This window comes from Carassius gibelio, chromosome B19 (assembly GCF_023724105.1).
Source record: "Carassius gibelio isolate Cgi1373 ecotype wild population from Czech Republic chromosome B19, carGib1.2-hapl.c, whole genome shotgun sequence".
Taxonomy (NCBI): Eukaryota; Metazoa; Chordata; class Actinopteri; order Cypriniformes; family Cyprinidae; genus Carassius; species Carassius gibelio.
The window spans coordinates 19,054,898-19,082,894 of record NC_068414.1 but is presented as its reverse complement, the minus strand read 5'-3'; the positions used below and the strand labels follow the sequence as shown (position 1 = coordinate 19,082,894).

The 27,997-nt window shown below is 39.1% G+C and overlaps 1 pseudogene; it reads left to right on the top strand.

Moving 5' to 3' along the window:
- The first annotated feature begins 41 nt into the window (after nt 1-41).
- LOC127979612 (elongator complex protein 2-like) lies at nt 42-27,945 on the top strand (annotated as a pseudogene).
- The last annotated feature ends 52 nt before the right edge of the window (nt 27,946-27,997 follow it).

The following is a 27,997-nucleotide window of genomic DNA, read 5'->3' as shown; positions in this document are numbered from 1 at the left end:
TGACAAAATGTAACTAATTATTTTCTTAACTTAATAGGCTTGTTGCAATGTGTTCGGGACACTGTGTGTTCAGTGGATGCCTCGTCTCTGTCCTCCTCTCAATTACTGGTGGCCTCAGCATCTTCTGACTCCGCTGTTAAACTCTGGACATGCAGATCTCATACAGGTACGATAGGAAGTGTGTTCATCATAAAAGTGCAGATTTCAAATACTCAGTCATGCAAGTTTTTAAAGATTTTTTTTTTTTTTTTTTTTAAATAAGGACTTTTCAAATTCTACGAGCCTGACATCTGCTGGTTGATTCTTGTAAATGAAAAGTAGTGCTTAAAATTGGAGTTCAGTGCATATACCTGTACAGTAGTTCAAAATCAGTTTATTTGTCATCACAGAGAAAGAGTAGAATTTGCCTTGGATGTCAGCAACCAAGAACAACAGAATTTAAATACAACAAAAATAAATAATCTAAATATATGTATATAATATGCAGTACTGTACTCAAATGTGTGGAATTTAGATTTTTTATTTATTATTATTTAGCAAGGATACATTAAATTCATTTTGTAATGTTGCTAAAGTTCTATTTAACTTTTTATTCATTAAAGAATCTTGAAAAATTGTATCACAGTTTCCACAAAAATATTTAGCAGCACAGTTGTGTTCAGTTCATTCATAAAATGTCAGATTTGGGGTGAAATAATGTTCCATCGTCATTCAGTGTAACATATTTTTCTAAAATATTCTGACCTTTACGTAATTAAATGTATAAAAGAATACTCCATCACACTTCATTTTATTATCGTTTAAATGATTAAAGTCTTCTTGCTGGCAGATGAGTGAAACCTAATTGTTTGAAGGATTATTGCAGTGATTTGAAATAATTAGTTTTTGAGGGCTGCACTGTTCTGATTCATAAATAGAGTTTTTTTTTAATGTCATCTAATGATTCTTGTTCTGCATTTTTTTAAACTATATAATTTTTTTTTCTGTATATGATAATGGCAGTTTTTTATTTAGAAAAAGTCAAATTAAACAGTACAAAATTTAAAGCTGAATTAAACTTTTCTTTTGATGCTTGTAAATCCCCTGTCTTGCCATGCGTTAATTGGCTTTTTTTATACAAGTCACCTTCACTTGTAGAAGGCTCATCATGATCAAAATTTGTTTAAACTCTAGTTCAATGTATATCCCTAAAGACCAATTAGAAACTTAAACTATACTGTATATAAAAGCACAGACATAATTTGATTGTTCCTCCTGCTTTCTTCCTGATGTCCATATTTACTGCTCAGAAAGAGAGCAATATTTCATTGACCATTTCAAAAGTGGTATGTGAAAGCATATACAGTATGGTGAATGCAATGTTTCTGTATTGTTTTTAGAAACTTCTGAGTCACACAATGAAGAGTTGCATCATTCCTCTAACATTAAAATGCCGGTAATCTAATGAGCTGTCTGCCAGCACGCAGAAACCAGCTGCTTCTGAGTGCATTCTTTTTCCAATTAGCACAGGAGATGATTTCTGGTTTTCAGGATAATTGCTCTAATATCTATATATATTTTTGGATTAATAATAGTCTCATTTAAAATAATAAGTTGTAATAAGAATTCATCATGAGTTGGACAGGTTCATCTTCATGTGAGGTGTTTCTGTACTCTCTATTAGCCGAATGCCTCCAGAGCGTGTCTTTTGGGAGCGCGTTCATGATGGATGTCTCCTTGGCGCTGTTGCCAGGCAGCAGAGGTAAGCTGCGCCCAATGCTCCATGTTGACTTGCTGTATTGTCCAGCCCTATCATGTTCAAATCTCATTCTGTACTTTAAATATGTCCTGGGGCGACGTTAGCCTGCCTCTTACATTATTCACGTCTGGAGTGCAGCTGTATTTTGCTTTTAGATGCCGTGAATAGACTTGTCTGAATAGACTCGTGCCTCGTGTGTTCGTGTGACTGAGGAGGATAATTACATCTCTTGCAGTTTCAGTGCTGGCCTGTGGGGGAGATGAGAGCAGAGTCCACCTGTATGTGCAGCTCAGTGGACAGGTAAGACTGCCAGGTGACTTGGCTTTATATTAATACTCTTCATATTTTGTGTATCATGTGGCTGTGTTTGGTTTCAGAGGCTTCTGACTCTTTCAGGACATGTGTGGAGTGGGCCACTTAAGGTAAGAATAAAGAAGTTTTATATTTAGAGGAAGTAAAATGAAGCGTGTTTTAAGACACCGTGAAAACTATATTTGACCTTTGTAGCCTTTAGTCCTTATTATAATCTATGCAAAAGTTTGGTGTCATTGTGAATTCATTTAAAGCTGCGATAGGGAACTTTTGATGCTCTAGCGGTTAATAAAACAGAACTGCTTGCGTCTTGCGGAAGAACATCGTAGCCGGAACTACTTCTCTCTGTTTATGTCTATGAAGAATCACAAAGGCACTGGGTTACTCCGCCGCGGCACCCCCGAAGCAATCTAAAATAGTCCGAATATAAACACTTATTATAGGTGCACCCTACTGATTCAGGACAAGCTAAAAGCGTGGTTTGGAAAATGGATTCATGGTGTACTCTCTTATTATGTTCATTTTTCTAAATTTTGAACACAAACAAAGTTACGGACCGCAGCTCTGATTGATTGATTCTTACTGGGAGCGCATGAATTTCTGCAAATGGCAATAGGACCACTGGGAGGAGCCAGAGGAGCTTGATTTTTTTCACAGATTATCTGTATCATATTCTACTGTCAGGACATAATGACAGGTTTAACAAATATGTAGAAAATATATTTTTACAAAAGTTCCCTACAGCACCTTTAATTGATGGAAAACTGAAAACTCAATTTATAAAGTTACACACATTTCTATTTTAAATGATTGCTGTTATTTTGAATCTTCTATTAATTAAAGAATCCTGAAAAAATAAAACATTGTTTCCCCAAACATTTTAAGCAGCACAACTTTTGAAATTTGAAATGTGAAAATTCAGCTTTGTCACCACAGGGATAAATAGATGGTAATAATAGCAATATTACAGTTTTTACTATATTTGCATTTAAATAAATTCAGCCTTGGTAAACGTAAGATACTTTTTTAATAAACTAGCAGATAAACACACACACACACACACACACACACGTGTATATATATATATATATATATATATATATATATATATATATATATATATATATATATATATATATATATATATATATATATATATATATATATATATATATATATATATTTCTTGTTTTAGTAGGAGATAAAGCCACATTGGTGGAATGTGGCTAGCCTTTCTCATTACTGTGATGCCTTAAATTTGTGTTTATGCATTTATGCACATTTTAAAATGATTTTAATTTGAGGTGACAGGACAATCCTCATTGCTGTATTGCAGCAATAAACATTGTCTTGAGAAATAATCAGAATTGCAGATTAACTCGTGTAAAACATCAAAACGATTGTGGGGTTAAATATGATGTGCATATGTTTTCATGAATTTTGGCATAGGAGTTGAAGTCAAAGACCCATTTAATACATAAGATACAGTACTGGCAGTCAAATAGTCCAGGGATATAAAATGCACCATCTTGGAACCAGTATTGTTGTTTTCACTCTCACAATCTTTTATAATGCATGAAACAGGCACTTGCTGCCAGCTAAAGGCACTGAAACTGAAATATAGATGCGGGAAAGCTTTTTTAACCGCTTGTTGGATGTGTAGAGGGAGAGCTCTGTTCTCAAGACTGTTCGATCAGAGTGTGGAGACTGTTTGCTAAGACTGTCACTGAACCAGACCAGCAGACTGACGCTGTTCTCAAGATGAAGGAGAATGTGTTTCAAGTGTCTGGAGATGGAGAGGCTGGAGGTTTTGCATGATTGTAATTTAGTTGTGTGATGACTTGTATAAATTGATTATTCTTGAGTTGATTAGCTGCCTGATTATCTGTTTTTAAACCATGTCTTGTCCTACAGAAAGACATAAAAGATATGTCATATACATATACATATATATACATATACATATACATATACTGGGGCGCTGTAAAGGGGGGGTAAACGATGACGATTCTCGGGGCCCATGACTAAGAGGGGGCCCAGAGAAGCCCAATAAAATTGTGGTGCTAAAAAAAAATATTTGATAGTAAAAATTATTAACTTTAAATTATTCTATTTGCTGTTTCCTGGTGTCAAAAAAAAAATATTTGTTTTGGAAACACAAACGTCCGTGGGCCCCTCTCCCCCTCTCGATTATCATAAAATGGTTCAGTCCGCCCAAAATGTATCCAGTAACCAAGGCAACACAAACAGCTTGACTTAATTTATAGCGCCGGCAGATTCAACTTAACAGAGGATGTGAAAATGCCTCAAAAATCTGGAAGTCAAAAACGGAAAGAGAAAAAAATAAGAGAAGTGAAAGAGGCAAAGGGTCGACAGTATGTTACCCAATATTTCACAAAAAAAGGTGGGTTTGCAAGAAGGCCTAAATTGTTAGTGGACCGCCCGTGACAATGATCGTAGCCTACGGCACTTTTCTGTGCGTACGCACGCTTTGTACATGAGGCCCTAGGTCTCTACGGTAGCATTTTCCTATAGGTTTGCAGTGCACCACGTTTCGATAGAGCAGGGTGCAGCGGGTGCACGGCTTTGCCTCACATGCAGCCGGTGTCGGCATCTTTGTACGAGGCGGCGCCCACTTTCAGCACCTTGCTGCGATCCACGCTGTTGCACCTGTCTTGCAAGCAGTCTAACTTCATGAACTCTGATAAAAAAATCCTCTGCCAGCTACTGTACAAACTACTTTCAGCTGTTTGTGAGGTTTCAGTGCATCTCTTGAAGATGATGTGGAGTTGTATTACTACAATGTCCTCTATATTGTCAAATACAGCATGATTCAACTCTGCCAACCATCTTCACATAATACTTTCACATTATCTGATCCAGTCCGTCGGCAAAACTCAATTTAAACAGCGCAAAATGACTGCCTGTGGACGTTATAGTTAGAAATGATTATATTTCTGTTTTTATTCACCCAATAAATATTTAAACTAGTTTTAATGAAAATTCACGTAGTTTTAGGAAAAGTCAGGGAGCAGCAAGGCTTTGTGATTTATTTAGACAAAGTTATTGACTATGCAAATTTCAAAACGATCAAAATGATGCCTTGTTCATTCTAGTGTTAAAAGTGCATGATAAGGGAACTCAATTTTCTCCCCATGTTAGGTCAAGAAAATGCTGGAAAAAATAACAATACACAGTTTTAGTTAAACGTTCAATGCAGTCAAATGCACTTTGTCAAAATCATGCCTCGTTCCAAACAGAGTCAAATGAACCAGCAGCAGCAACTGGTCCGGCTGTCTCCCAATCCCTAACTCCAGCATCCCCTGAATCAGCCTCTGCGCTCCCACATGAAGAAGAAGGTGAGCGGCTATTAGTATTGGTTTAATGGCAACACATTAATGTCTGAAAGTGATACACACAAAATATAAGAGGCATCTGTAGAGTGGAAAAGATTGGCTATAGGAAATGCTATATATTTTGTCAGTTTCAGGACCCTCTTCCTGTTTGTCAGGGAGAACTGAGGAAGTGGAGGAAGAGATGGAAGAGGGTACAGATACAAGTGAGAGACAGATGGCAGAGAGTGATGATGGAGATGAGAATTCAGATGCCGAGGATGGACTGAATGTTGAGGGATTTGAAAGGGAAGAAAATATTGTGACAAATGACCCTGGTTTGTGGCCAGCAATTTGTACTGATCATGATAGGGAGGACATAGTCAGAAAATTGGCTGTGACCATGAGAGAAAAGAAAGTGGAAATGCCATGCGATTCAGGGGGGAAGCCGTTCCCTGAATACTTGAATTATACAAAGTCAGCCAATAAGAGAGAAAAAATTAAGAGAGACTGGCTTACTTTTAGTCAAAGCAATCAGTCACTTTATTGCATACCATGTGTGCTTTTCTCCAGTATACAGAAAAAGCCTTCCTGTAGTGCACTGGCCAGTCAAAATGGGTTTAAAATGTGTCATGTGAAGTGGCGTCACATGTACAATAAACTCCCAATCCATGAGAGGAGTGATGCACACAGAGATTGCTACTTAAGATGGAAAAATCTGCAAAGATCTGTTTTACAAGACAAAGGTATAGACTCTCTGTTAAACAGGGAGTTCCAAACAGAAATTGAGAAAAATAGGGCCATCCTGGAGAGACTGTTAGATGTTACCCTACACCTGGCCTCAAGAAACCTGCCTTTCAGAGGCAAAACAAGCGACTTAGATGACGTTCATAATGGCAATTTCCTAGGCACACTGGAGCTTTTGTCACATTATGATCCTCTGCTGAAAGAGCACTTTCAAAAAATCAGGGACAACAAACAAAAAAAAAGAGAAGGAAAACAAACCAGGCTAACACATTATCTTAGCTCTGAAACTCAAAATGAGTTCATCAACTTATGTGGCAGACGAGTTCTGAAAAGAATTCTACAGGAAAGAGAGGATGCCATCTATTATGCAGTCATCACCGATGCCACACCAGACATTTCCCATACAGAGCAAAACGTGGTGGTACTACGGTATGTCAAATATGACAAAGAAAAAGACGAGTGGGAGATCACTGAGAGGTTCCTTGAATTCAAGGATTTTTACAAAAAGACAGGGAGTGAGATAGCAAACATGATTGAGTCTGTTCTTTGTGAGCATGGGATTGACATCAGTGATTGCAGAGGACAGGGATATGACAATGGGGCAAATATGTCAGGGAAGGTAAAGGGAGTCCAAGCTGAAATACTGAGGAAAAACAAGCTAGCTACTTATTCACCTTGTGCCTCTCATACATTAAATCTTGTCGGCGTACATGCTGCACAATCAAGTCCAGATGTATCCACCTTTTTTGGCTGCATAAATCGCCTGTACACATTTGTAAGTAGCAGCCCAGAGCGCTGGGCAATCTACAAAGAGCAAACAGGTTCCTCATTGCATCAGCTATCTGATACCCGCTGGAGTGCAAGGATTGAGGCTGTTAAACCTGTGGCAAAGCACCTACCTTCTGTCATCCATGCACTTGATAGCATACTAATGACTTGCAGTCTCACCAATGAAGCAAGATCAGATGCTAATGGTCTCAGAAAATACTTCATGTCATTTGATGCTATTCTTCTTCTCACCATCTGGCTGAAAGTGCTGCAAAGCATTGATGACAGGAATGTTATTCTCCAGTCAGGGAAAATCTCACTTGACATAGAGGCAGCCAATATCAGAGCCTTGACAGAAGAGATGCAGTCTCTGAGAGATGCATGGGGGTCTCTCCTAGCTGAGGCAAAGTTGATAGCTAGAGAAGCTCATGTTACTCCTCAGTTAAGCAAGGAGTGCAGTCGCAAGAAGAAAAGAAAGAGATTCCATGATGAAACCTGTGAAGAGGAGACAACTCAGGAAGATTCAGAAACAGAGTTTCGGAATACTGTGTTTTACACTGCTATGGATAGTATCATCAGTGACTTAGACACTAGGTTCCAGAGAATTGCTGATATTGTGAACGAGTTTTATGCGGTTCTGAAATTTGGGCAGATTAGTGAGGACAAAATCTCTTCTGTGTGCCAACCACTGATCACTAAGTATTCCAGTGATCTAACTCCTGATTTTGAAAATCAAGTAAGACACCTAAACCGTGTATATGCTTCCAACTTCCCCCCTAACCTGTCACCTCTTGAACTCCTAAATGCTATTTGTAAGCTGCAGCTGCAAAGCATCTTTGGAGAAGTGTGCATTGCTTTGCGTTTATTTAGCACACTGCCAGTGACTGTTGCTGGTGGGGAGAGGGCATTCAGCAAATTAAAACTGATAAAAAACTACTTGAGGTCTACAATGTCTCAAGAAAGGCTTTGCAGTCTTGCTATGCTTTCCATTGAGAGCGAGTTGGCTAGAGAGCTCGACTTCAAAGATTTGATTAATGATTTTGCAGCTGAAAAGGTCAGACGTTGGACTTTTGTTTAGAGATGTTGAGCAAGTACAAGAGATTAGAAATGATGTGGAAAGAGTAACTCAGACTCATCTATGTTATACCTTGGCCATTCTTTGATATAGTATATTATGCAAGTTCTGCTTAAATTATTATAAATTTTATATGGCCATTTTGTTTTATGGTGGTGTTTTCTTGATTTTTTTTTTTTTTTTTTTCACCACAGATTGTAATTCCTGTTTTTTTAAATTGAAGAGTTTTATTTTGAAATTTCAGTATCAGTGTTGAAGCAAATAAATGTAAATACATTTCATTGTATTAAGAGTGCTCAGTGTTTCCGTTACATTTCAACTGTCATGTTAAAAATATTTGGTTAGATTAGATTAATTGCCAGTGTACAGTACAAATATGTACAGTACATTCATACAAATATAAATATATGTGAATATACTATATGACACATGTACAGCTATGCACAGTATATACATTATACAGTACTGAAGTAGTGCAGTATTACAGAGGACAAATTACGGGTGTGGACATGGTCTGATTGACTTAAATAAATACCAAAAAAACGCATGATTTTATGTAAATTAATATGAAAAAACTCTCAGCTGTGTTGGGGGCCCTGTCAAGATTCTTTTCATGGGGCCCAAAATCCTTAGCAGCGCCCCTGTACATATACATATACATATATATAGTGTTTTATAATCAGAGACCAAAAATGAACTTGTCAGCATCCAAATGCAAGTATAAAATGGACTTTGTCTAGTAAAGACTTTAAAGTAATGAAAAATGTTTGAGGATAATAATATATTCCTCATTGCTTATTTCTCTCTATGGTAGAGTTTGCTGTGACTCTTGAAACAGTGTTGGCTGGCCATGAAAACTGGGTTTATGGAATTCACTGGCAACCTCCGTGTGTCAAAGGTATTCCTGCATGCATGATTAGTGAGCATGAGCTGATTTAGTTTCTTTATATTATTGTAATGCCCTCTGAATGTATCTTTATTTTGATGTATTGTATAATTGATATTGGTTTTTTTTTGTATTTATCCAGTCTCCCTCAGTTTTGTAACTTGATGTCTCCCCCTGCAGGTGACTCAGTGGAACAGCCCCTGAAGCTTGTCTCTGTCTCAATGGTCAAGACCATGATCTTATGGAGGCCAGAGGAGGATTCAGGCATGCGGGTTGAGCTGGTAAAGTCACCCTGTTTACAACCTAAATACTGATATTGGAAAATTTTTTACGATAGATTAGAATGCAGTAAAATGCATGCAAATTTCCAGAAGATTTGAGAAATCTAGCTTCAGTTCTATCCTTTCAGAGTTTCTATGCGAGTGCAATAAAGAAAGGGTGGGAAATTATGGGATGGTGATAGAAGAAATGAAATTCGGACAACTCCAGAGTTGAACTCGGATGTGTCAAACACAGCGTGATACCTCTGTGCCATGACTCAGATTTCAACAGTTTTTAAATAAAAAAATAATTGATCAAACTTTCATTCATTAAGCACCTTTCCAATCCAGTCAAATGCACTTCAAAGTGCTTTACAAACATAAACAAGAAATTGACACTAAATACAGGCAATGAAAATAATGCTAAAGTAGTTTAATAAAAGTGTAAAATAATAGATAGACAAAAAGCCAGACTAAATAACTAGGTTTTGAATTTTTATTTTAAAAAATATTAGTATTTTTTGCACTTCTCATTTCTTCTTTTGTCATGGAGCATGAAGGCTGAATGCAGAATCACTGAATAAGAGAGGAACCGGATGATCTGTGGGGCCTTACAGGTTTATAGACTGAAAGCATTTTTAAAAGGTACTTTGGTGAAAGGCCATGTAGTGCCTTATAAACTAATAAAGAAAATGAAAACTAGCATAAATAGGCACAAGATCGAGTTCTAAACACATTATGTCTCTCAATGCAGACCCTATGTCAGTGGCTTCAATCTCCTCTGTTTTTTAAACCTGAGCATACAGATTGGCTCCTGGAAAAAAATAACCCCATCCTGAGGTCATTTCCTTCCTGCCTTTCATATACTCCCTTGTTGCCAGTCATGGACTTCTAGAATCCACAGCAGGGGCAGGAAGTGCTGCACAAGCTCCTCTGTTACGCTCTCTGGGGCTTGCAGGGAACATCTGCCCATTCTCTGCCAACTGCGTCGAATTTAACCCACACACTGAGATAAGCGTGTTCTCTTCCATCTGTGTGAGGGACTGTGAATGATTGGGGAGTTCCTCTCAGAAATGGGATGGTGATAAATAAAAAAATAGTTTTTTTTTTTTTTTTTACTTCTGTCATAATAATACATTTTGATTGGCATTTCAGCAGCAGATAATAAGAGGTGCTCACTTTGATCTTGGCATACAGACACAGGCCTCTGGGCTCAGATCAATGGCTCCTGATTCTGACACTTGGCATGTTGTAGTACGATGATGCACGTTCTTTGTCGTACTAAGGCTTGTCCCATTAAAAATGAAAGACAGTTAGTTGTAGTTGTAAGAAGAAAGAGGTTGTTATCATACATCTTTTCCTCGATCCCCACCTTCTGATTCCCTACTTTCACTTCAGCTTGAGCTCAGGTTAAGAGATAAGAAACAGATATAAATGTATACTTGACTATTACTACATTATGTATAACAAAACTGAAAAGATTGTAGCATGAATGCCCTTTCCAAATAAACATATATTTTTCATAAAATGGATTTTGAACAGACACAATGGATTCCTGTGGTGCATTTCACACCAGGAGTGTTTGCTGCTAATCTTTGATTAAATTCCACCATTTATATCAGTTTAGAAGATTTTTTTTATTTTTTATCTTGCATTTGGTGTGAAAAGTTCTTAACCATTAAACCTGCAATAATTACTAGTTCATAAATATGGCAGCTTTTATTATCTAAAACTTGTCTTCATGGCACAGTTGTGGCCCTACTAAGCAGAAAATTACCAGAATCACTTTGGCTAATTAACACATCCACAAAGAAGAGTCTCCTCCATAATGATTAGCCTAATTGGTCAGATTTAGTGGAGAGCTGGTTTGCAGTAGAGTGGCCAGGCAAACCGCTGGGTAAAGTACACCCTACTAATAAGTCATGTTGCCAGTGAGCAGTGTGGGGGGACTCCAGGGACCATTTGAGACTCTTGAGCCATTAATGTTATGCTGATGGTTTCTTTTCCCTGATAGACCAGAAGAGAGAACCCATGAGTTACCATGAAAAATCTTTAACCTCATGACCCTCACACATCACCTAGAATTGGTGTTACAGTATATTGAGCTGCTCATCATTGCTGGATTGCTCACTTTTTAGCCTCATTAATCTCTCATCTTCACAGGAATGCAACCATGAGTAAAGCATTAGTTTGTCCGGTAGTGATAACCTTTATCTTGTAAGATAAAGTGCAAGATAATCCAAGTAGTCATTTAGCAAACGCTTTTATCCACAGTGACTTGCAGTATACTTATTGAATCACTTTGGAGCAACCGGCGTTAAGTACCTTTCAAGGTGCATAAGGCTGTTTTTCTTATGGATTGCTTCTACCAGGTTTCAATACACCTCTCATTGGTTCTATCTAAAGTGCTTTAATTTTTTAAGTGTGGGGTTATGGCTACCAGTTGAGCTACAAGAACCTACAGTCTTTTGGCTTCCGGCCTAGATTTTTCATCATTGTAGTACTGAGGCACTGTGAGATTTCCAGGATCCTCAAGAGTTTTGTGCCTCCCCTGCATTGTTTCCTTTCGTACCAATCCAATCCAAAACACTGCGGTTTGTGTTACAACACGCATTGTGCCACAAATCCATATTGGTGTTCCTTCCCTAAACAAGAGTGATTGCACATTTCACCCATGAGATTTGGCCGTGATATACGAGTAGCCATGTGGACGGAATTCAAAATCAATCTGGTTAATGTTGCATCACTCTTTCCAGAATGGCTCGCAGAGATCCGTGCCATTCAAAGTGAAGGGCTCTCTTTATCACAGTCATTAGTTCCGCCATATTCACTCTGTAGGATACGCTTGTGAAGGGCATCTCAAATGTCTCTCTATTGGCGTACACAGGAGCGTGTAAATGTCGATAGCCCTTGCCGTTTGTGGATTTAGATTTGAGTCCGTGTTTTTCAGCGTTAGATGGCTGATTTGTCCATCTAGTATTGTCGTTTTGATGAAGAGCTTAAGCTAGCCACCTGATCTGGCAATATCTTTGAGACATGCTCTACTGGGCATGACAAGAGACTGTGAATCATTGAGCGGTAACACTCCTAAACGTGAGGAATCACGGCTTCTCTTAACACGACTGCTGGAAATATCTTGTCCTGCACAAGGTCAACAGGAAACACCACTGCGATGGCTGTCAAAAATTTTCATACCTCCTTTTCACACCTGAAAGTGTGATTCGATTAAATTACAAAAATATTTCTTCACCCTCTAAAAGAGTGTATTGGCAATGCAGATGTCGAGGCTGGAGCATCAGTCTTCGCTTGCACACAACCATAAATAAAAGTAGAGGCAGGTTATCGCTGATGGCATAATCATGACTAATTATCTTGTTTTATACAATGTTACCGCTTGCTCCACAGCATGACTCACTTCCCCCATTACCATGAGACACTCGAGCAGCATTAAGCATGTTATACACGGGCCAGACGGAGGGCAAGCCATGCTACAGTTTGCTGAAAAACAATTACATTGCTTTGGTATTCATAGCCCAGCCCAGTCAGGGGAGTTTACACTGATTCATTCTTCATGTGACCATTTTGTCTCCCAGCTTTCCGGGGCTCATATTTGATTTAATGTGTGTGGGATTTTGTTCAACATCACATTAATGCATTCAAAGGAAGCAAACACGATTTATTTCTCATTTAATAGTCTCCTCTTTGCATACGTCGTGCTTTTTGTTTGTCGGCCTGATTAATTGGTGTCCTCAGACTGTTACTTAACGGAGATGGAGCACAGCTGTAGACTCTCAACTCGGATTGCTCAGGATTCATGACTACTAATTAGCGGCCTGCTTGACCAGACGGTTTATCAGGGGCAGTGACACCAGTGAAGTCCTCTCTTATCAAACCCTCACTCTCAAGAACATGATGGAGAGTGCAGAGTGTTTCCGGGTTTTTGTTTTCATATAAATGTCCTGTTTGGGATCAGATTTTAGCCACCCAAGGCAATTAACTCATAACAGCCACAACATAATGTCATTCTCTCTGTATAATCAAATGAACAAATAACCCTAAAATGAGTTTATAACCACTTCAGACAGGATTTCAGAGTGGATGAAAGTCTACAATAACACCATACTATGGGACAGTGCTGGACTGGATTTTGAAGATCTGGAGTGCATTTCCCAGAAGTATTGCTAGGTAAAAAAGAAAGTTTGTCACCAACATTTCAGTGTTTCTCAAAACCATAGTTTTAATGAGCATTTGTGAACGGCTTCATGAAGTCGTGAGGTTGTGAACTGCAGCTCTCATGCTGTGGTTAGAAACATAGTTTCTTCTCAGTATGACAGGTAGACTTAAATATATCAAGCTCAAGTCCCTATAACCAAATATGCTAGGTAAATAAAATAAGTAATCAAAATCTTGAAAAAATGGGCGTTATCCTTTGCCCTCAAATGCTGGGGGCGTGTCCGCTCTTAACTGTCAAATACCATTACTGCCTGAATTGATGCTCCTTGTGTGTTACTAACGGTACTGACAACTCGCGATTAGCAGGTAAACTGATGTAAATGTGCTCTACATATAGTGTTAGAGGAGGGGCCATCATCGACCCCCATTTTTTAGCCCCCCCCCCCCCCCCCCCATAAGTAATATATATCAGGCCAGGCAACCTTTTTCAATCTTAGCTTCAGTTTCCTGTAAGGAGCTTCTGCTGCTGTAGGCCTTCTGCTTCAAGGTTTGATGTGTTGTGTGTTCAAAGATGCTCTTCTGCAAACCTCGGTTGTGACAGGTGGTTATTAGAGTTACTCTTTCCTTTCTATCATCTTGAACCAGTCTGGCCATGCTCCTCTGACCTCTGGCATCAACAAGGCATTTTTCCCCAAAGAACTACTGCTCACCGGATATCTTGTCTTTTTCTGACCATTCTCTGTAAATACTAGAGATGGATGTGCATGAAAATTTCAGTAGATCTGCAGTTTCTGAAATACTCCGACCAACCCGTCTGGCGTCTTGCCTACATCCATTGAGTTTCTGTCATGCGATTGGCTGATTAGATATTTGTTTAAACAAGCGGGATATAGTCGTAAAATTTCTCCAATAACATTTAATACCATACTATTGTAGTTATGCAGCAAATTACATTGTTGTATGAGAAAAGCACCACAAGGTGGGTAACCAAAATATTGGAGGTTTGAGTCCTTCAGTGGGTTACTAATCCACCATTGTGTCCTTCTAAGCAGTCTTACAAGAACGTTTCAGACTTGATGTGTTGTGCTGTACACTATACTATGGATAGTTTGAATATTTATTCTTTCTCCATTATTTCTTGTTTACTCTTCATTAAGGTTCTTGTTGGGGAAGTTGGAGGAAATACCCTGGGTTTCTATGGATGCCAGATGAGTCCCAATGGCCTGATGATTCTAGCTCATGCTTTTCATGGAGCGCTGCACCTCTGGCACTGTGACAGCAACCATGTCAGACGTAACTGACAACATCCACCAGTAACACATAACAACCATTCCTTTTTATCTAATAAAAACAGACAAAAATTCAAGTATGTTATGATTTACACCAAATGGATTCAATTAATATGGAGATTTGTTTTAAACAGGGAGAATGGAGGCCAAGTGTGGTCATTTCAGGTTACTTTAGTGCAGTGCAGGACTTGAGCTGGGACCCTGAGGGAGAGTTTATCACCACTGTCTGATCAGACCAAACCACTAGACTCTTTACACACTGGACCAGAAACGTACTGTATGCTCAGAGGTTTAAACAAATATAATCTATTTGATCTTTGAATAATTATACATTTTAAGTTCTTATAGTTGATAAACGCTTGTTTGCAGATTACCTGGCACGAGATCTCAAGGCCGCAGATTCACGGTTATGACATGCAGTGTCTGACTATGGTTGGACGTTATTCAGTGCTGATGAGAAGGCCCTGCGGGTGTTCAAGGCTCAAATGAATTTTGTAGAGAACCTTGCTAACATATCATGCATCTCTCTGGAGAAACTATTGGGCTGTAATGTAAGTACTTAGAAATATCTCATCTTTAAACTTTAATTGGTTACATCAAATAAAAACCTTAGGTCAAAGTCATGGATCAGCGAGAGATTTAAAGATGAGTCTCATATTTTTCCATTATCTTAATCCTAATGTTTATGCACATGCCCTCAGATATATAGCTAAGTGAGTTTCATTTTCTGTAACTTGAGGTCATGGTAAATGAGACGACATAAATGACATTCTCAATTCAGGTTGATCTTGTGTAATTAAGCCAATATCTCTTAATCGCTTTGGCTCTTGTGGAGCCAAACACAGCCGTGCTTATATTTAGACCAGCATTTTGTTTTTATAAAACAGTTCAATAAAAAGATGTTTTAAAGTATTTTGCATTTCAGACAAAATATGTCATAATATAATAGAAGGGTACAGTCTCCTGTGTGTTCAGGGTACAGCAGATGTCCCAGAGGAAGCCAGCACTCCTGCCCTTGGCCTGTCCAACAAGGCCGTGTTTCAAGGTATGAACCCTTTGAATTCACTGGCCACTGGAGAATACGCGTTGTGCTGATCTTAAGTGCAGTGAGGCAGTTGCTTACTTTTACTGTGGCATCTGATGTGTTTATAGGTGACCTCACATTTCAGAGCTCTCAACAGGACTGTGAAGATTTCAATAGCCTGTCCGACCAATATAAAGAGTCCTACTTTCAACCTCTCAAACTCACTGGTATTTATGTATTGTTTTATTTAAAACATTTTTTACCTGCTTTTTTTTCTCAACTGTGGTTGGCCATTTTTACATTTCAGTCAGATGGGCTCTTTCTCTCCAAGTAGACAGTACTTTGCTGAAAAAAAATATAATTTGCACTAGACTTTATGGCAATAGTCAAAAACCTCACCATGACCAGGTAGACACTGTAAGTGCTTCTGTTATTCCTAGAAAACGCATTGATAAAGACTGTTTTATCTGGTTTATTAATGTATCTGGGGCATGAATCAGAGTTACTGGAAACAAATGTTATCACAACATAAGGGGGGAGGGGGAGTGTTGAAGCGGGGGGTGGGGGGGGGGGTTATGCCTCTCTTGCTCCAGGCAAACAGTGGCAAACGCTGTCAATGTGATTGAAAAAGCTCCTTAATCTGGAATCATAATTAGAAAAAAGCTTATATAATTGCAAAGTTAAAATATTGATGACTCTGGGCGATGGGGAGCGCAATGAGGCGGACACAGAGTTGTTAATGGAATAATACCACTCCCTCCATCTCGCTGCTTCTGGAGGGGCAAAGAGGGAAATAATTAAAATAAAACTGCAAACCAGGGACAAATTAAAAAAAAAAAAGCCTGGTCTCGATTCCATTTCAATTGGGGCATGTGTTGCATAAGTGTCTGTGTATCTAAATGAGACAATATTATTTCAGGCTTGCACAAAGAGAGCTAAATTTGATTTACAGCATGTCGTAAAGCTAACGGCCATTGAAAATTGTAGATAAAGCCGCCTTGTTCCAAACAGCTTTGAGTAAATTGCTCGGCTTTGTATCTGTTGCTAAATATAAAAATGGATCTATTGAAAAATACAGTCTATAGGCGTCTGCTCATTTCTCATAATAACTATGTTTATATTTTGTGACTGTGTGCATTGCCAGAGCCTCCGACAGAGGACGACCTCTTGCAGAAAACACTGTGGCCAGAGGTAAAAAAAAAAAAAGTGAGTTTCCCATCAATTCTCATTTGTGTTCTTCTGCCCTCATTGGTTGTTCTGCAGTGGGCACTAATGCTGTACCGCATTATTGCTTAAGCAGCTTCTGTGACATAAATAATGGAGTGTAATAGGTTTTTAGAGCTCGTGACAAGAACCATTCATCCAGTATGCTTTGACACTAAACAAGAAAAGCTTAAAATTGTTCATTAAGTATCTTTTTTTGTTCCTCTCCTTAACTTCTGCATTCAAACTAAGATACAAAAATACTTGAACACAGGACCATCATAGCGCAACACCGCTGCACAAGGCTATTGGTGCCGACTTAATTGTAAAAACATTTTTTATTCTGTATTATTTCAATTAAAAATATATATTTTAATAGTTTTAGTTAACAACAACACTGCAACAGTTTGCAGCAGATTTGCTTAAACTGTTCAAATGTTTAAAGCTGAATAGCATCCAGATTAATGGTTCAGATATTTGAAGTCTCTATTAATTCCTTGCATACTGGGGATTGTTCCAGCCACAGAAATGCAGTGGGGTGTTTGCATTAGCCAAACATTTGTGCCTGTGTTTGCTTACTTGCATTCAGTATTTTCTGGCCTAAGTTTGCCGAGCCTTTGTTAGCACAGAATAATGCCTGTGTTGCACTAAAATGACATACGACTCTGACATTTGCTGAAACTGTAGGCAATATATTACAGAATTGGATGCTTAGTGGCATTTTGCACTGGTTGGAGGGAAAATAGGCACATTATTCACACAAGAAGTTTTGCTAAATTATTACACATTACCAGTATTTTTCATGATTAAATATTCATGCCCCCCCCAATATATATACAATTAATTGAAATGTACAGACTTGCTTACTCATAAGAATTCAGAGTTGGTTTCCTTGATACACAGGTGTCACTGGATAAACTGTAATAATTTACATGCACTGCTATAAGCAGCTGAAGGTTTTGACAGCCTGGCTTGCCGAGCTATTCATCCAACACTGGAAATTACTACGCAGATCTGCTAATGGCTGCCAGAGTGCACGGCTTTCTTCGACAAGCACAGGAGAGCACACCCGGCAGCCCTGACACACAAAGCATTCATCGTGTTTGAATCACCGCCCCAACTGTCTCTCTGAACCTTGCATGGTGCTCTGTTTTTATTTGAGTGCAGGTACTGACAGAGCCCTCATTAACATACCCTCTTTCTGTGTCGCTCTCTCTGCAGGTATGGACACGGCTTCGAGATGTTTTGTCTGGCGTCGGATTCTGAGAGGACGTTGGTGGCCTCGGCGTGTAAGGTACAATCACATGGGTGACCATATGGTCATTAGTGTCACACAAATGTAGCCGTGGACTGTAATAACAGGACACAGAAAAGCATGCATGCGTAAGGCTGCTCAGATCCTAAAGTGGTTTTGAATATTTAGTCATTTGCCATTTTAACAAGCTAATGTCAATTTAGACCCTGACATCCGTGAGCAAGTTAATTTTTCTTCTCTTTGATGTAATGAGCTGCCTGTCGTATTAAAAACTCATTGAACTCGCGTGACCAGGGTTGGTAGACAGTCCTACGTGCCCTCTGGCCGGCGTGACACATTCTGAGACAGTTGAAGGGAGATCATTGGCTTGTGTCCCGGTTTGGCCCCCGTTGTTCTGCCAAACCCACGCTGATCGCGCACAAAGCCCTTCCGAATGAAAGCACATTCTGCGTGTCACCTGCCATTGTTCACGCTCGAGCAAAGATTGTGAGGTTTATTCAGTGGGGCTGATGGCGGGCTGCTGCTGGGGTCCTGCAGGCTCAGATGACTTTGCTGTGGATGTGAAGTTTATCCACTGCTGGCTGAGCTGCAGCCGCTGTATGTAGGAGGAAGGCTCTGCGGTTGAGGTTTAGAGAAAGAGGACAAACTTCTTGCTTTTTGATGTTGGTGTGAAAGATCTACATGATTTACATGTGTCTTGCGTCACAGGCCTCTAAACCAGGACATGCTGCAATTCTTCTGTGGAGCACATCTTCCTGGAAACAGCTTCAGTCACTGCCCTGCCACAGCTTGACCGTCACTCAGATGGCGTTCTCTCTGAATGGACGCCTTCTGCTCACCGTTTCTCGTGATCCCACCTGGTCCTTATGGAGACAAGGGAACTCTGACACAGATACGGGTGAGCACCCCTCCCCGCTTGTCTTATTTTATACTTCATCTTTGTTCCTTCATAAACAAGTGGTCAAGTTGTGGAGTGTGTTTTTTGACCAAAAAAATATATACACAGTATATACACACACACATATTACCACTGTAATATTTTACTGTTAAAATAAAAATGAGCATTTAAGAAAGTATATTATTAATAAAAATAATAATAATAATAATAATATTTTAAAAAGCTCCACTTTTGCTGTGCTTGTTTAAAAGAAAACGCAATTTGGCATAATTTTGTGAATATGACTAAAACAGAATAATTATAATTGTTATTGATGATAAAATACAACTAAAGTATTACTGTTATAGTCTTTCATTGTAAAAAACAAAACAAAAACAAACAATAATTATTTTATTTTAAAGTACAACTGTACAATTACAATTAATTAGTTAATATTTTCATTTTAAAAAATGTTAAATTATCAAGCTTTTCAATTAATATAAACTTCAGTGTTCTTCAAAATTATTCAGATAAAAGGATACTGACACTGCTTCTCTTTTGTTGATAACATCTGATTTCTCATGAAAAGATTGGGAAGGGGTTGGCCCTGATATCCTTTTAGACAGCACACTGAGATATAGCGTTGTTGTGCTATGGTGGCTCAAGTTCGAAACCCGAAAAACCCTGAATAAGGTTAAAAAAAAAATTAAAGTTCTAAATAAATAAATGAATAAATAAATAAATAAAAGATTGGGAAGGTGGTTGGTGCATATTGCATTCCCAAATGCACAATGTATGTGTACGTGATTTTGCGCAAACCGAGCTGACCCGCTCAGACTAAAATAAAAATGGTTAAGGCCCTGATATACTTCAAACAAAATCGAAGAATGAACGGATATGACGTCATTTTGAACAATATCAGGCCGAATCAAAGTTCATTTTGAGTTTGTTTCGGCAGTTCGAAACACCTGACCAAAGTGAACTTTCTGGGGGAGTTTGTTTCAGCTAAACACCTTTGAGTTTCTATTGGTCCATGGCGGTTATGCAATCGGTGGGTGTGTTCTGAAACTCCACCCACTTTGACGTGAGTTTTATTTTTTATTTTTGCGGTTCGTTTCTTATTCAACAGAGGTCAAAAGTGACGCAGAGATACATCCGAGACAAGAACGGACAAGAACGAATGGTTCTTTTGTATTGCAAAGATGATACTTGACTCTCAACGGCTGCTAATCATTATTCTTTTGTCTATAATATTCTGACTATTGGTGCCCATCTCACACCTAGATTGCCTACACTTGCCTGCACGAGTGTCACAACACGTTTACATTAATCTACACCCCACCTCCAGCAGCACGGGGGTGTCAGAATGTTTAGAAACAGTATACCATAAGAACGAAAACAAACTCCTTTTGAAATATACCGGAGCTTTTAATCATAATGCAGTTTTGTTTTTTATTTTGATTAATCGTACTATCCTACGTAAACCCACCCTAGAAGTAACATCCTATAAGATGAATGGGAAAGCTAACAGCTGCCTCCAGGCTTTATAGACCTCTTTACTCAAAGACAGCTTTTACCTTCCTCCATTTTTCTTTGTCAATAATATAAGTTTGTGGACTGCTGATGTTCGTCCACTGTAAGATTCTCCTGGCATTTATCAAGAGAAAGCTAGCGCCTCCCAATGGCCATGTAGTATTAATGTGTATTCTGAGCATACACATCTAAATCACTGTTGACACAAGGTAACCACAGGAGCGTCTGTTTTTCTTTCTCTATTTTCTGATGTGTCTGAGGCAATGCCGGCTGCTGAGGGCCGAGGCATGCTGCAGTCCATTCTCGTTGAAGCTGGTATTACTCACAGCCTGTGTGCTGCAGATGTGGAGAGGTTAGTCAGTGTCACAGCTGATCAGAGAACAGCCCAGCATGGTGGTCGAACATGTCATGTGTGGAGAAATCTCTATCACAAAGACAAGTTTCCTCCCCTGCAGCTCTCTCTCCATTTGTCGGACTTCCTCTCTTTTGTGTTTCTGGTTAATGAGTTAAGACTCTCCAGTCTGTGGCTGGCCAGAGGGTTACTGGTCAAGGTGGCATCACCAGGGTGCGTTGACCTCGATAACTGGACTGTGGGTGACCACAAACTCAGTCTAGAGAAATTATAATTACGTTCTGAAAATGAATAAAGTCTTGTGTGTTTGTAACAACATGAAGGCAAGTATTTAAAGGATCACTCCGAATTTTTTTGGACTTTAGCTTATTCACAGTATCCCCCAGAGTTAGATAAGTCCATACATACCGTTTTCATTTCTGTGCGTTCTGTAAGTGTTATTAGATGCACCCACCGCTAGCCTAGCTTAGCACAAAGACTGGATGTAAATGGATACTGTTAGCATAGTAATCCCAATAAGTGACAAAATAATGCAAACATTTTCCTATTTACATGTTGTGATCTGTATAGTCACAGCGTGTACAAATAACAAGGCTATATGAGACAGAGACCATTTTTAATCGTATAAATACTGGGAACTATATTCTCACTAGGCGTAGGAGCACAGCTAACGTTACTAGGGCGAAGTGGCTACTTGGGCGGAGTGATTAGCACAGCACACGAGACGCGCTGTTTTTTTTTTTTTTTTTGAGACGCGCTGTTGATGGTTCCGTAAACAGACAAACGTGACTAACCAGCTAGACGTGACTCGTGATCATGGCTGACTTTGAGGAATTGTCAGACTCAGAGTAATTTTACTGTGTATCAAACCAAGATCCAGAACCATAAAGTTTTGAGCCAGAATACACAGACGAGGAGTTACAAACTTTGGAAGCTGTAAGACAAGATGTCAAAGGGAGAATCAGAACGAACACAGACTGGTGCTGTAAATGTGGAACAAGCCAACCTATGCCGACAGAAACCGAGTGCCTTTGTTGTAATGAATGGGACCGGGTATTGCCATCAATGTCAAGGCTTGATGACAATCAAAATATTTGCGTCACTACCAGGGAAGATTTCTCTGCCCTAATACACCCGGTCGTTTTTTTCCCCCATTGTGACAAGATCAACTGGAAGAAACGCCCCATGCCGACTGAACCTAATGGTCAGCTGTCCACCAAGTAAGTGATTTTGTTATAATGATACAGAGCAGTGTGTTCATGACAACATAATAATAACAATAAAGGGGGTACACAGAGCCCCTATTCACGTAATAGTGTCACTACTAAGGTTATATTACATTAGCAAGGCACTGTTACAGTATGGCTATGTTAGTCATCTCAAAACATAATGGAACACTTACCGCAGCAACAGGTGATCCAATTTGTCCTGTCTTTATTATCGATGGGATGGCTGTATCCTTTAGCACACGTTTCATGGTCCATGTGAAACTTGCATTTTTTTTCAAAATAGTCGTCTACAGTAAAATGTTCAGAGCAAACAAAATACTTCGTGATGGTGTTCACAGGTGTGTTTGGAACCCAGAACAAGTAGCCATCGATTCATCAGGTCAGGGTTATTTGGTTGGAATTCTATGAAACGTCATAGTATTACCTGGTCTCCCCTGTTTATTGTCGCAGCTCTTTACAATACAGCAAACACCCTTGATTGTACACTATACATTTACTATCTAGTGATTGCTGACTCTATTACTCCAACTCTTAGCGAACTCTCTGCTCCTCACCACTGCGCGTCTCGTGTGCTGCGCTAATCACTCCGCCCAAGTAATGTTAGCTGTGCTCCTACGCCTAGTGAGAATATAGTTCCCAGTATTTAAACGATTAAAAATGGGCTCTGTCTCATATAGCTTTGTTATTTGTACACGCTGTGACTATACGGATCACAACATGTAAATAGGAAAATGTTTGCATTATTTTGTCACTTATTGGGATTACTATGCTAACAGTATCCATTTACATCCAGTCTTTGTGCTAAGCTAGGCTAGCGGTGGGTGCGTCAAATAACACTTACAGAACGCACAGAAATGAAAAAGGTATGTATGGACTTACAGTATTGTTCAAAATAATAGCAGTACAATGTGACTAACCAGAATAATCAAGGTTTTTCGTATATTTTTTTATTGTTACGTGGCAAACAAGTTACCAGTAGGTTCAGTAGATTCTCCGAAAACAAATGAGACCCAGCATTCATGATATGCACGCTCTTAAGGCTGTGCAATTGGGCAATTAGTTGAATTAGTTGAAAGGGGTGTGTTCAAAAAAATAGCAGTGTGGCATTCAATCACTGAGGTCATCAATTTTGTGAAGAAACAGGTGTGAATCAGGTGGCCCCTATTTAAGGATGAAGCCAACACTTGTTGAACATGCATTTGAAAGCTGAGGAAAATGGGTCGTTCAAGACATTGTTCAGAAGAACAGCGTACTTTGATTAAAAAGTTGATTAGAGAGGGGAAAACCTATAAAGAGGTGCAAAAAATGATAGGCTGTTCAGCTAAAATGATCTCCAATGCCTTAAAATGGAGAGCAAAACCAGAGAGACGTGGAAGAAAACGGAAGACAACCATCAAAATGGATAGAAGAATAACCAGAATGGCAAAGGCTCAGCCAATGATCACCTCCAGGATGATCAAAGACAGTCTGGAGTTACCTGTAAGTACTGTGACAGTTAGAAGACGTCTGTGTGAAGCTAATCTATTTTCAAGAATCCCCCGCAAAGTCCCTCTGTTAAAAAAAAGGCATGTGCAGAAGAGGTTACAATTTGCCAAAGAACACATCAACTGGCCTAAAGAGAAATGGAGGAACATTTTGTGGACTGATGAGAGTAAAATTGTTCTTTTTGGGTCCAAGGGCCACAGGCAGTTTGTGAGACGACCCCCAAACTCTGAATTCAAGCCACAGTACACAGTGAAGACAGTGAAGCATGGAGGTGCAAGCATCATGATATGGGCATGTTTCTCCTACTATGGTGTTGGGCCTATTTATCGCATACCAGGGATCATGGATCAGTTTGCATATGTTAAAATACTTGAAGAGGTCATGTTGCCCTATGCTGAAGAGGACATGCCCTTGAAATGGTTGTTTCAACAAGACAATGACCCAAAACACACTAGTAAACGGGCAAAGTCTTGGTTCCAAACCAACAAAATTAATGTTATGGAGTGGCCAGCCCAATCTCCAGACCTTAATCCAATTGAGAACTTGTGGGGTGATATCAAAAATGCTGTTTCTGAAGCAAAACCAAGAAATGTGAATGAATTGTGGAATGTTGTTAAAGAATCATGGAGTGGAATAACAGCTGAGAGGTGCCACAAGTTGGTTGACTTGACTCCATGCCACCCAGATGTCAAGCAGTTTTAAAAAGTTTGTACAGTCAAAGGTAGACACTGCTATTTTTTTGAACACACCCCTTTCAACTAATTGCCCAATTGCACAGCCTTAAGAGCGTGCATATCATGAATGCTGGGTCTTGTTTGTTTTCTGACAATCTACTGAACCTACTGGTAACTTGTTTGCCACGTAGCAATAAAAAATATACTAAAAACCTTGATTATTCTGGTTAGTCACATTGTACTGCTATTATTTTGAACAATACTGTATCTAACTCTGGGGGATACTGTGAATAAGCTAAAGTCCCAAAAAGTCGGAGTGTTCCTTTTAATGAAAGAATATTCAGTTTCAGGTGAACTATTTATGTATTTATTTCAATTTCTTCCCCAGAGGGTGAGCTTTTCTCTCTACGCAAACGCTAGTAAGGACACAGCGGTTCACACACGTATTATTTGGTCATGAGACTGGAGCTCTGACAGCAAGTACTTTGTGACATCAAGTCCAGAAAAGAAGGTAGGTCCAGTTTAACATGCATTTAGGACTGGCTGGCATTGTAGAAATCTAAAAATTCCAAAAACTGGGGAAATGCAAAAAATAAAGAGATAGTATTTAGTTGGTCACAGGATTTCAACTTGTCTACACCCATGATGCGATTGCTGCTGTTGAGCAACTGATACTAATAATTATGTGTAAAACATTTTTAATGATGGAAAAAGGACTGCATGGAGCATTTTTTAGTCCATCTCGTTCCTGCGGTCTGAGCTTTGACATCTAACCTTGTTGTGTTGTTGTAGGTAATCATCTGGGGTCATTGTGGCTCTGGAGTCAGTGTCGGTGAATGTGAGGGGGAAAGCGTGACCCCTTGCTCCTCTGTTCTGGATGTCGGAGATTCAGCTACTGCTGTGTCCATCTGCCCATATCTTTGTTCAGACCAGAGGTAACGTTATTCTGTTAGCATCATTAGAATGAATGTGATGTGTCTGGGACAAATATTGAATTATACTTGTATTTGTGTAGTTATTTGCTGGCTGTAGGTCTAGAGAATATGAAAATTTTGCTGTATAAATGGAGGCCATCAGAGGATTTGTCTTCTGGAGCAGATGTGGAGAAACTGATGCTTGGTATCCTTTTTCCCACTCATATTCTTCTCTTTGTTCTTTAATAATTCTTAGATATTGAGTTTGAAAACATAATTTTACTCAAGCTCAGAAGTGTGATTGCTAGGCCTGCACAGAATCTACATCCACATAACTTAAACTAAGAACTTGTGAAATCAAAATGGATGTTTTGCTTTAATATGTTGTGGATATTTGGGAAAAAAAAACCTCTTCGTAAACCACTTTTTAAAGCATAATTTGCTCTGCTTCTCAAAATAAGACTAATCCAAAAGAAAAATAAAACTCCCAAATACATTGACATTAGTCGTTTTACTGTAATTTAAATGTTTATTGTTTTATATTTTTATTGGAAGATAATAATCTTAAATCTAATAAAAGTAATAGTAATTAAAATATAAATGTTATATTTTATTTTATTTTAATGATATGCAATCACAAAAAAATTGACAAATTGTGCAACACTACAAACAAGTACAGCACACCTAAAGCATTTTCATCACAATCGCAACTAAATTAAGTCACAGAAAATTCGACAGAAGCAAGCAGATTCTACAAAGCAGTTTAGTCAAAAATTATTAAAAACTGTTCAAATGCCTCATAAATCCCTTTAAATAATCTCAGAGTTTCACAGTTTTCCTCTTAGTATCTTTGAAAGTGACATAATCTGAAGTTAAACACGACAGTCATACCTCCACCCAGAGACCAGGGCTGGTGGTGTAATTGACAACAAAAGGGCTGCACGTATCTGAGCTGGCCCACGCTGCTCGGGAGAAGCTTCAGGTTGATACGGGGGCTCCCGTGGGCAGGTTTCGCATTGATCCGTGAAGAGAGAGAATGAAGTGTCAGAGAGAGGCCAGGCTGTGTTGTGCATTCTGTTTGCACCGAGCCCTCTCGCTAGCTATCTCTCTCTCCCCCACAGTGGATTGAGTCCCGACTGGCTAAACTCTCTCCTTCTGTAGGTGTAATTGATAAACCGTCTGTGTAGGCACTTACACCTATCTCTTACCCAGAAGTCACTCACCCTAGAAGTACAAGAAGTAAAAATTGACCATGTATTGCAGTGGGTTCTGAAAAGCAAGATTGATTCATGTGTTTATTCGTCTGCCTGTATTACTTTTGAAATTGGCAAGTGTATATTCACGCCTGGAAGTATTTGGACAGGCTGAGTTGAAGTGATACGGGGCGGCAGAGGCATCCAGATAGTGTGCGGGGGGAGATTTGTGTTGCCTTGAATCAACATCGTGCTTGTGGCTTTCCTTAACCACCCATCACAGTTAGAGTCACACTCTGACGGTGAAGAGGCTGCACTGGAGGCCGAGGCCGGGCCGGGCAGGCCGTGGCGGGAACGAAGAGCGAGCTTGGGTTCAGCGAGCCAGCGCTGGTGCCGACCATGTCGTCAAAATCTTCAACATCAGAATATCAGCCCTGTGACTTCATGCCGCCTCTGGTGATCATCTGCAGTGCGTCCAGCTGATATTCAGAACGAATGAACTGCTGTGAAGGCTTCAGCTGGCCAGTGTGGCAAAATGTGCTGTGTTTTTCATCGGGGATTCTGGGAGAAGTTTTCTCATTCCCTTAAATCAGCTTCTCCTCTTCGAATTTCGAATTAAGACCTGTAAACGAACTAATGTACTATTTATGATGTATAAAGAAAAACACATTGCTTTGTATTGTAATAAATGTCTCTTTTCTAGTAATGGAATGTCACAGGAGTGATTTATCTCAAGCTAACAATAATTCTTTTATTGGCTTTTTTAAAGCACCCCACATCCCATGAACGCCAAATCCTCTTGTAATAATCTACAGCTGTAAGTGACAGTAAGAGAATAGAGAATCCAGCTCACATCCTCTTGTTTCCAGTGCCTGAAGGACAGATGAGCATTCGGATAAGATGTACAATGAGCCATGAGGGCCATAGACTCACCAGGCGTGAATCATTCACTGGAGAAATAGTGTTTCATTTAAGAAAAGTGCTCCTTTTTATTGAGCGCTTCCTTTATTGAAACCAATGACATTCATCCTTGTGAGACATTAAAGGAATGTTTTCTGGATCCAATTGAACTTAAGCTGTATCGACAGCATCAGTGACATGCTTTCGATTACCACAGAAAATAATTTAGACTTGGCAATACACTGCAGCGCTGCTAAAATGATAAAAAATATTCACTGTTTTGGAAGTATTGCTGCAAGACATTGTTAACATGGTGTAATGCAACCACATTCTAACTTGGTGTTTGCTAGATTATAGGCAAATCGTCAACCTGTCATAATGGTAACTGTAAATTTCTTATCATATTCATAAGAATTCCAGAAAGGGACATCATGTAAGATTTTCCAATGAACCGATTTTGTCATTTCAGCTACACACATGAACAGGATCATAAAATCAGACGTGAACACCATGGAACAAGGACTGCAAGCCAGGCCAGACTTCCCAATGTCAAGTCTTGTTTTAATAACATAATAATAGTAAAAAATTATGGTGTGGTAAAGCTTAACATTTCTTAGCTTAAAGCGTTCACCTAAACATTTACATTCTTTTATTATTTACTCACGCTCAAATTGTTCCAAACCCACAAGACCTATTATCTTCAGAACATAAAATAATTTTTTATATACTGTATATAAAATCTGACCCCATGACCCTCCGTAGACAGCAAGGGAACTAC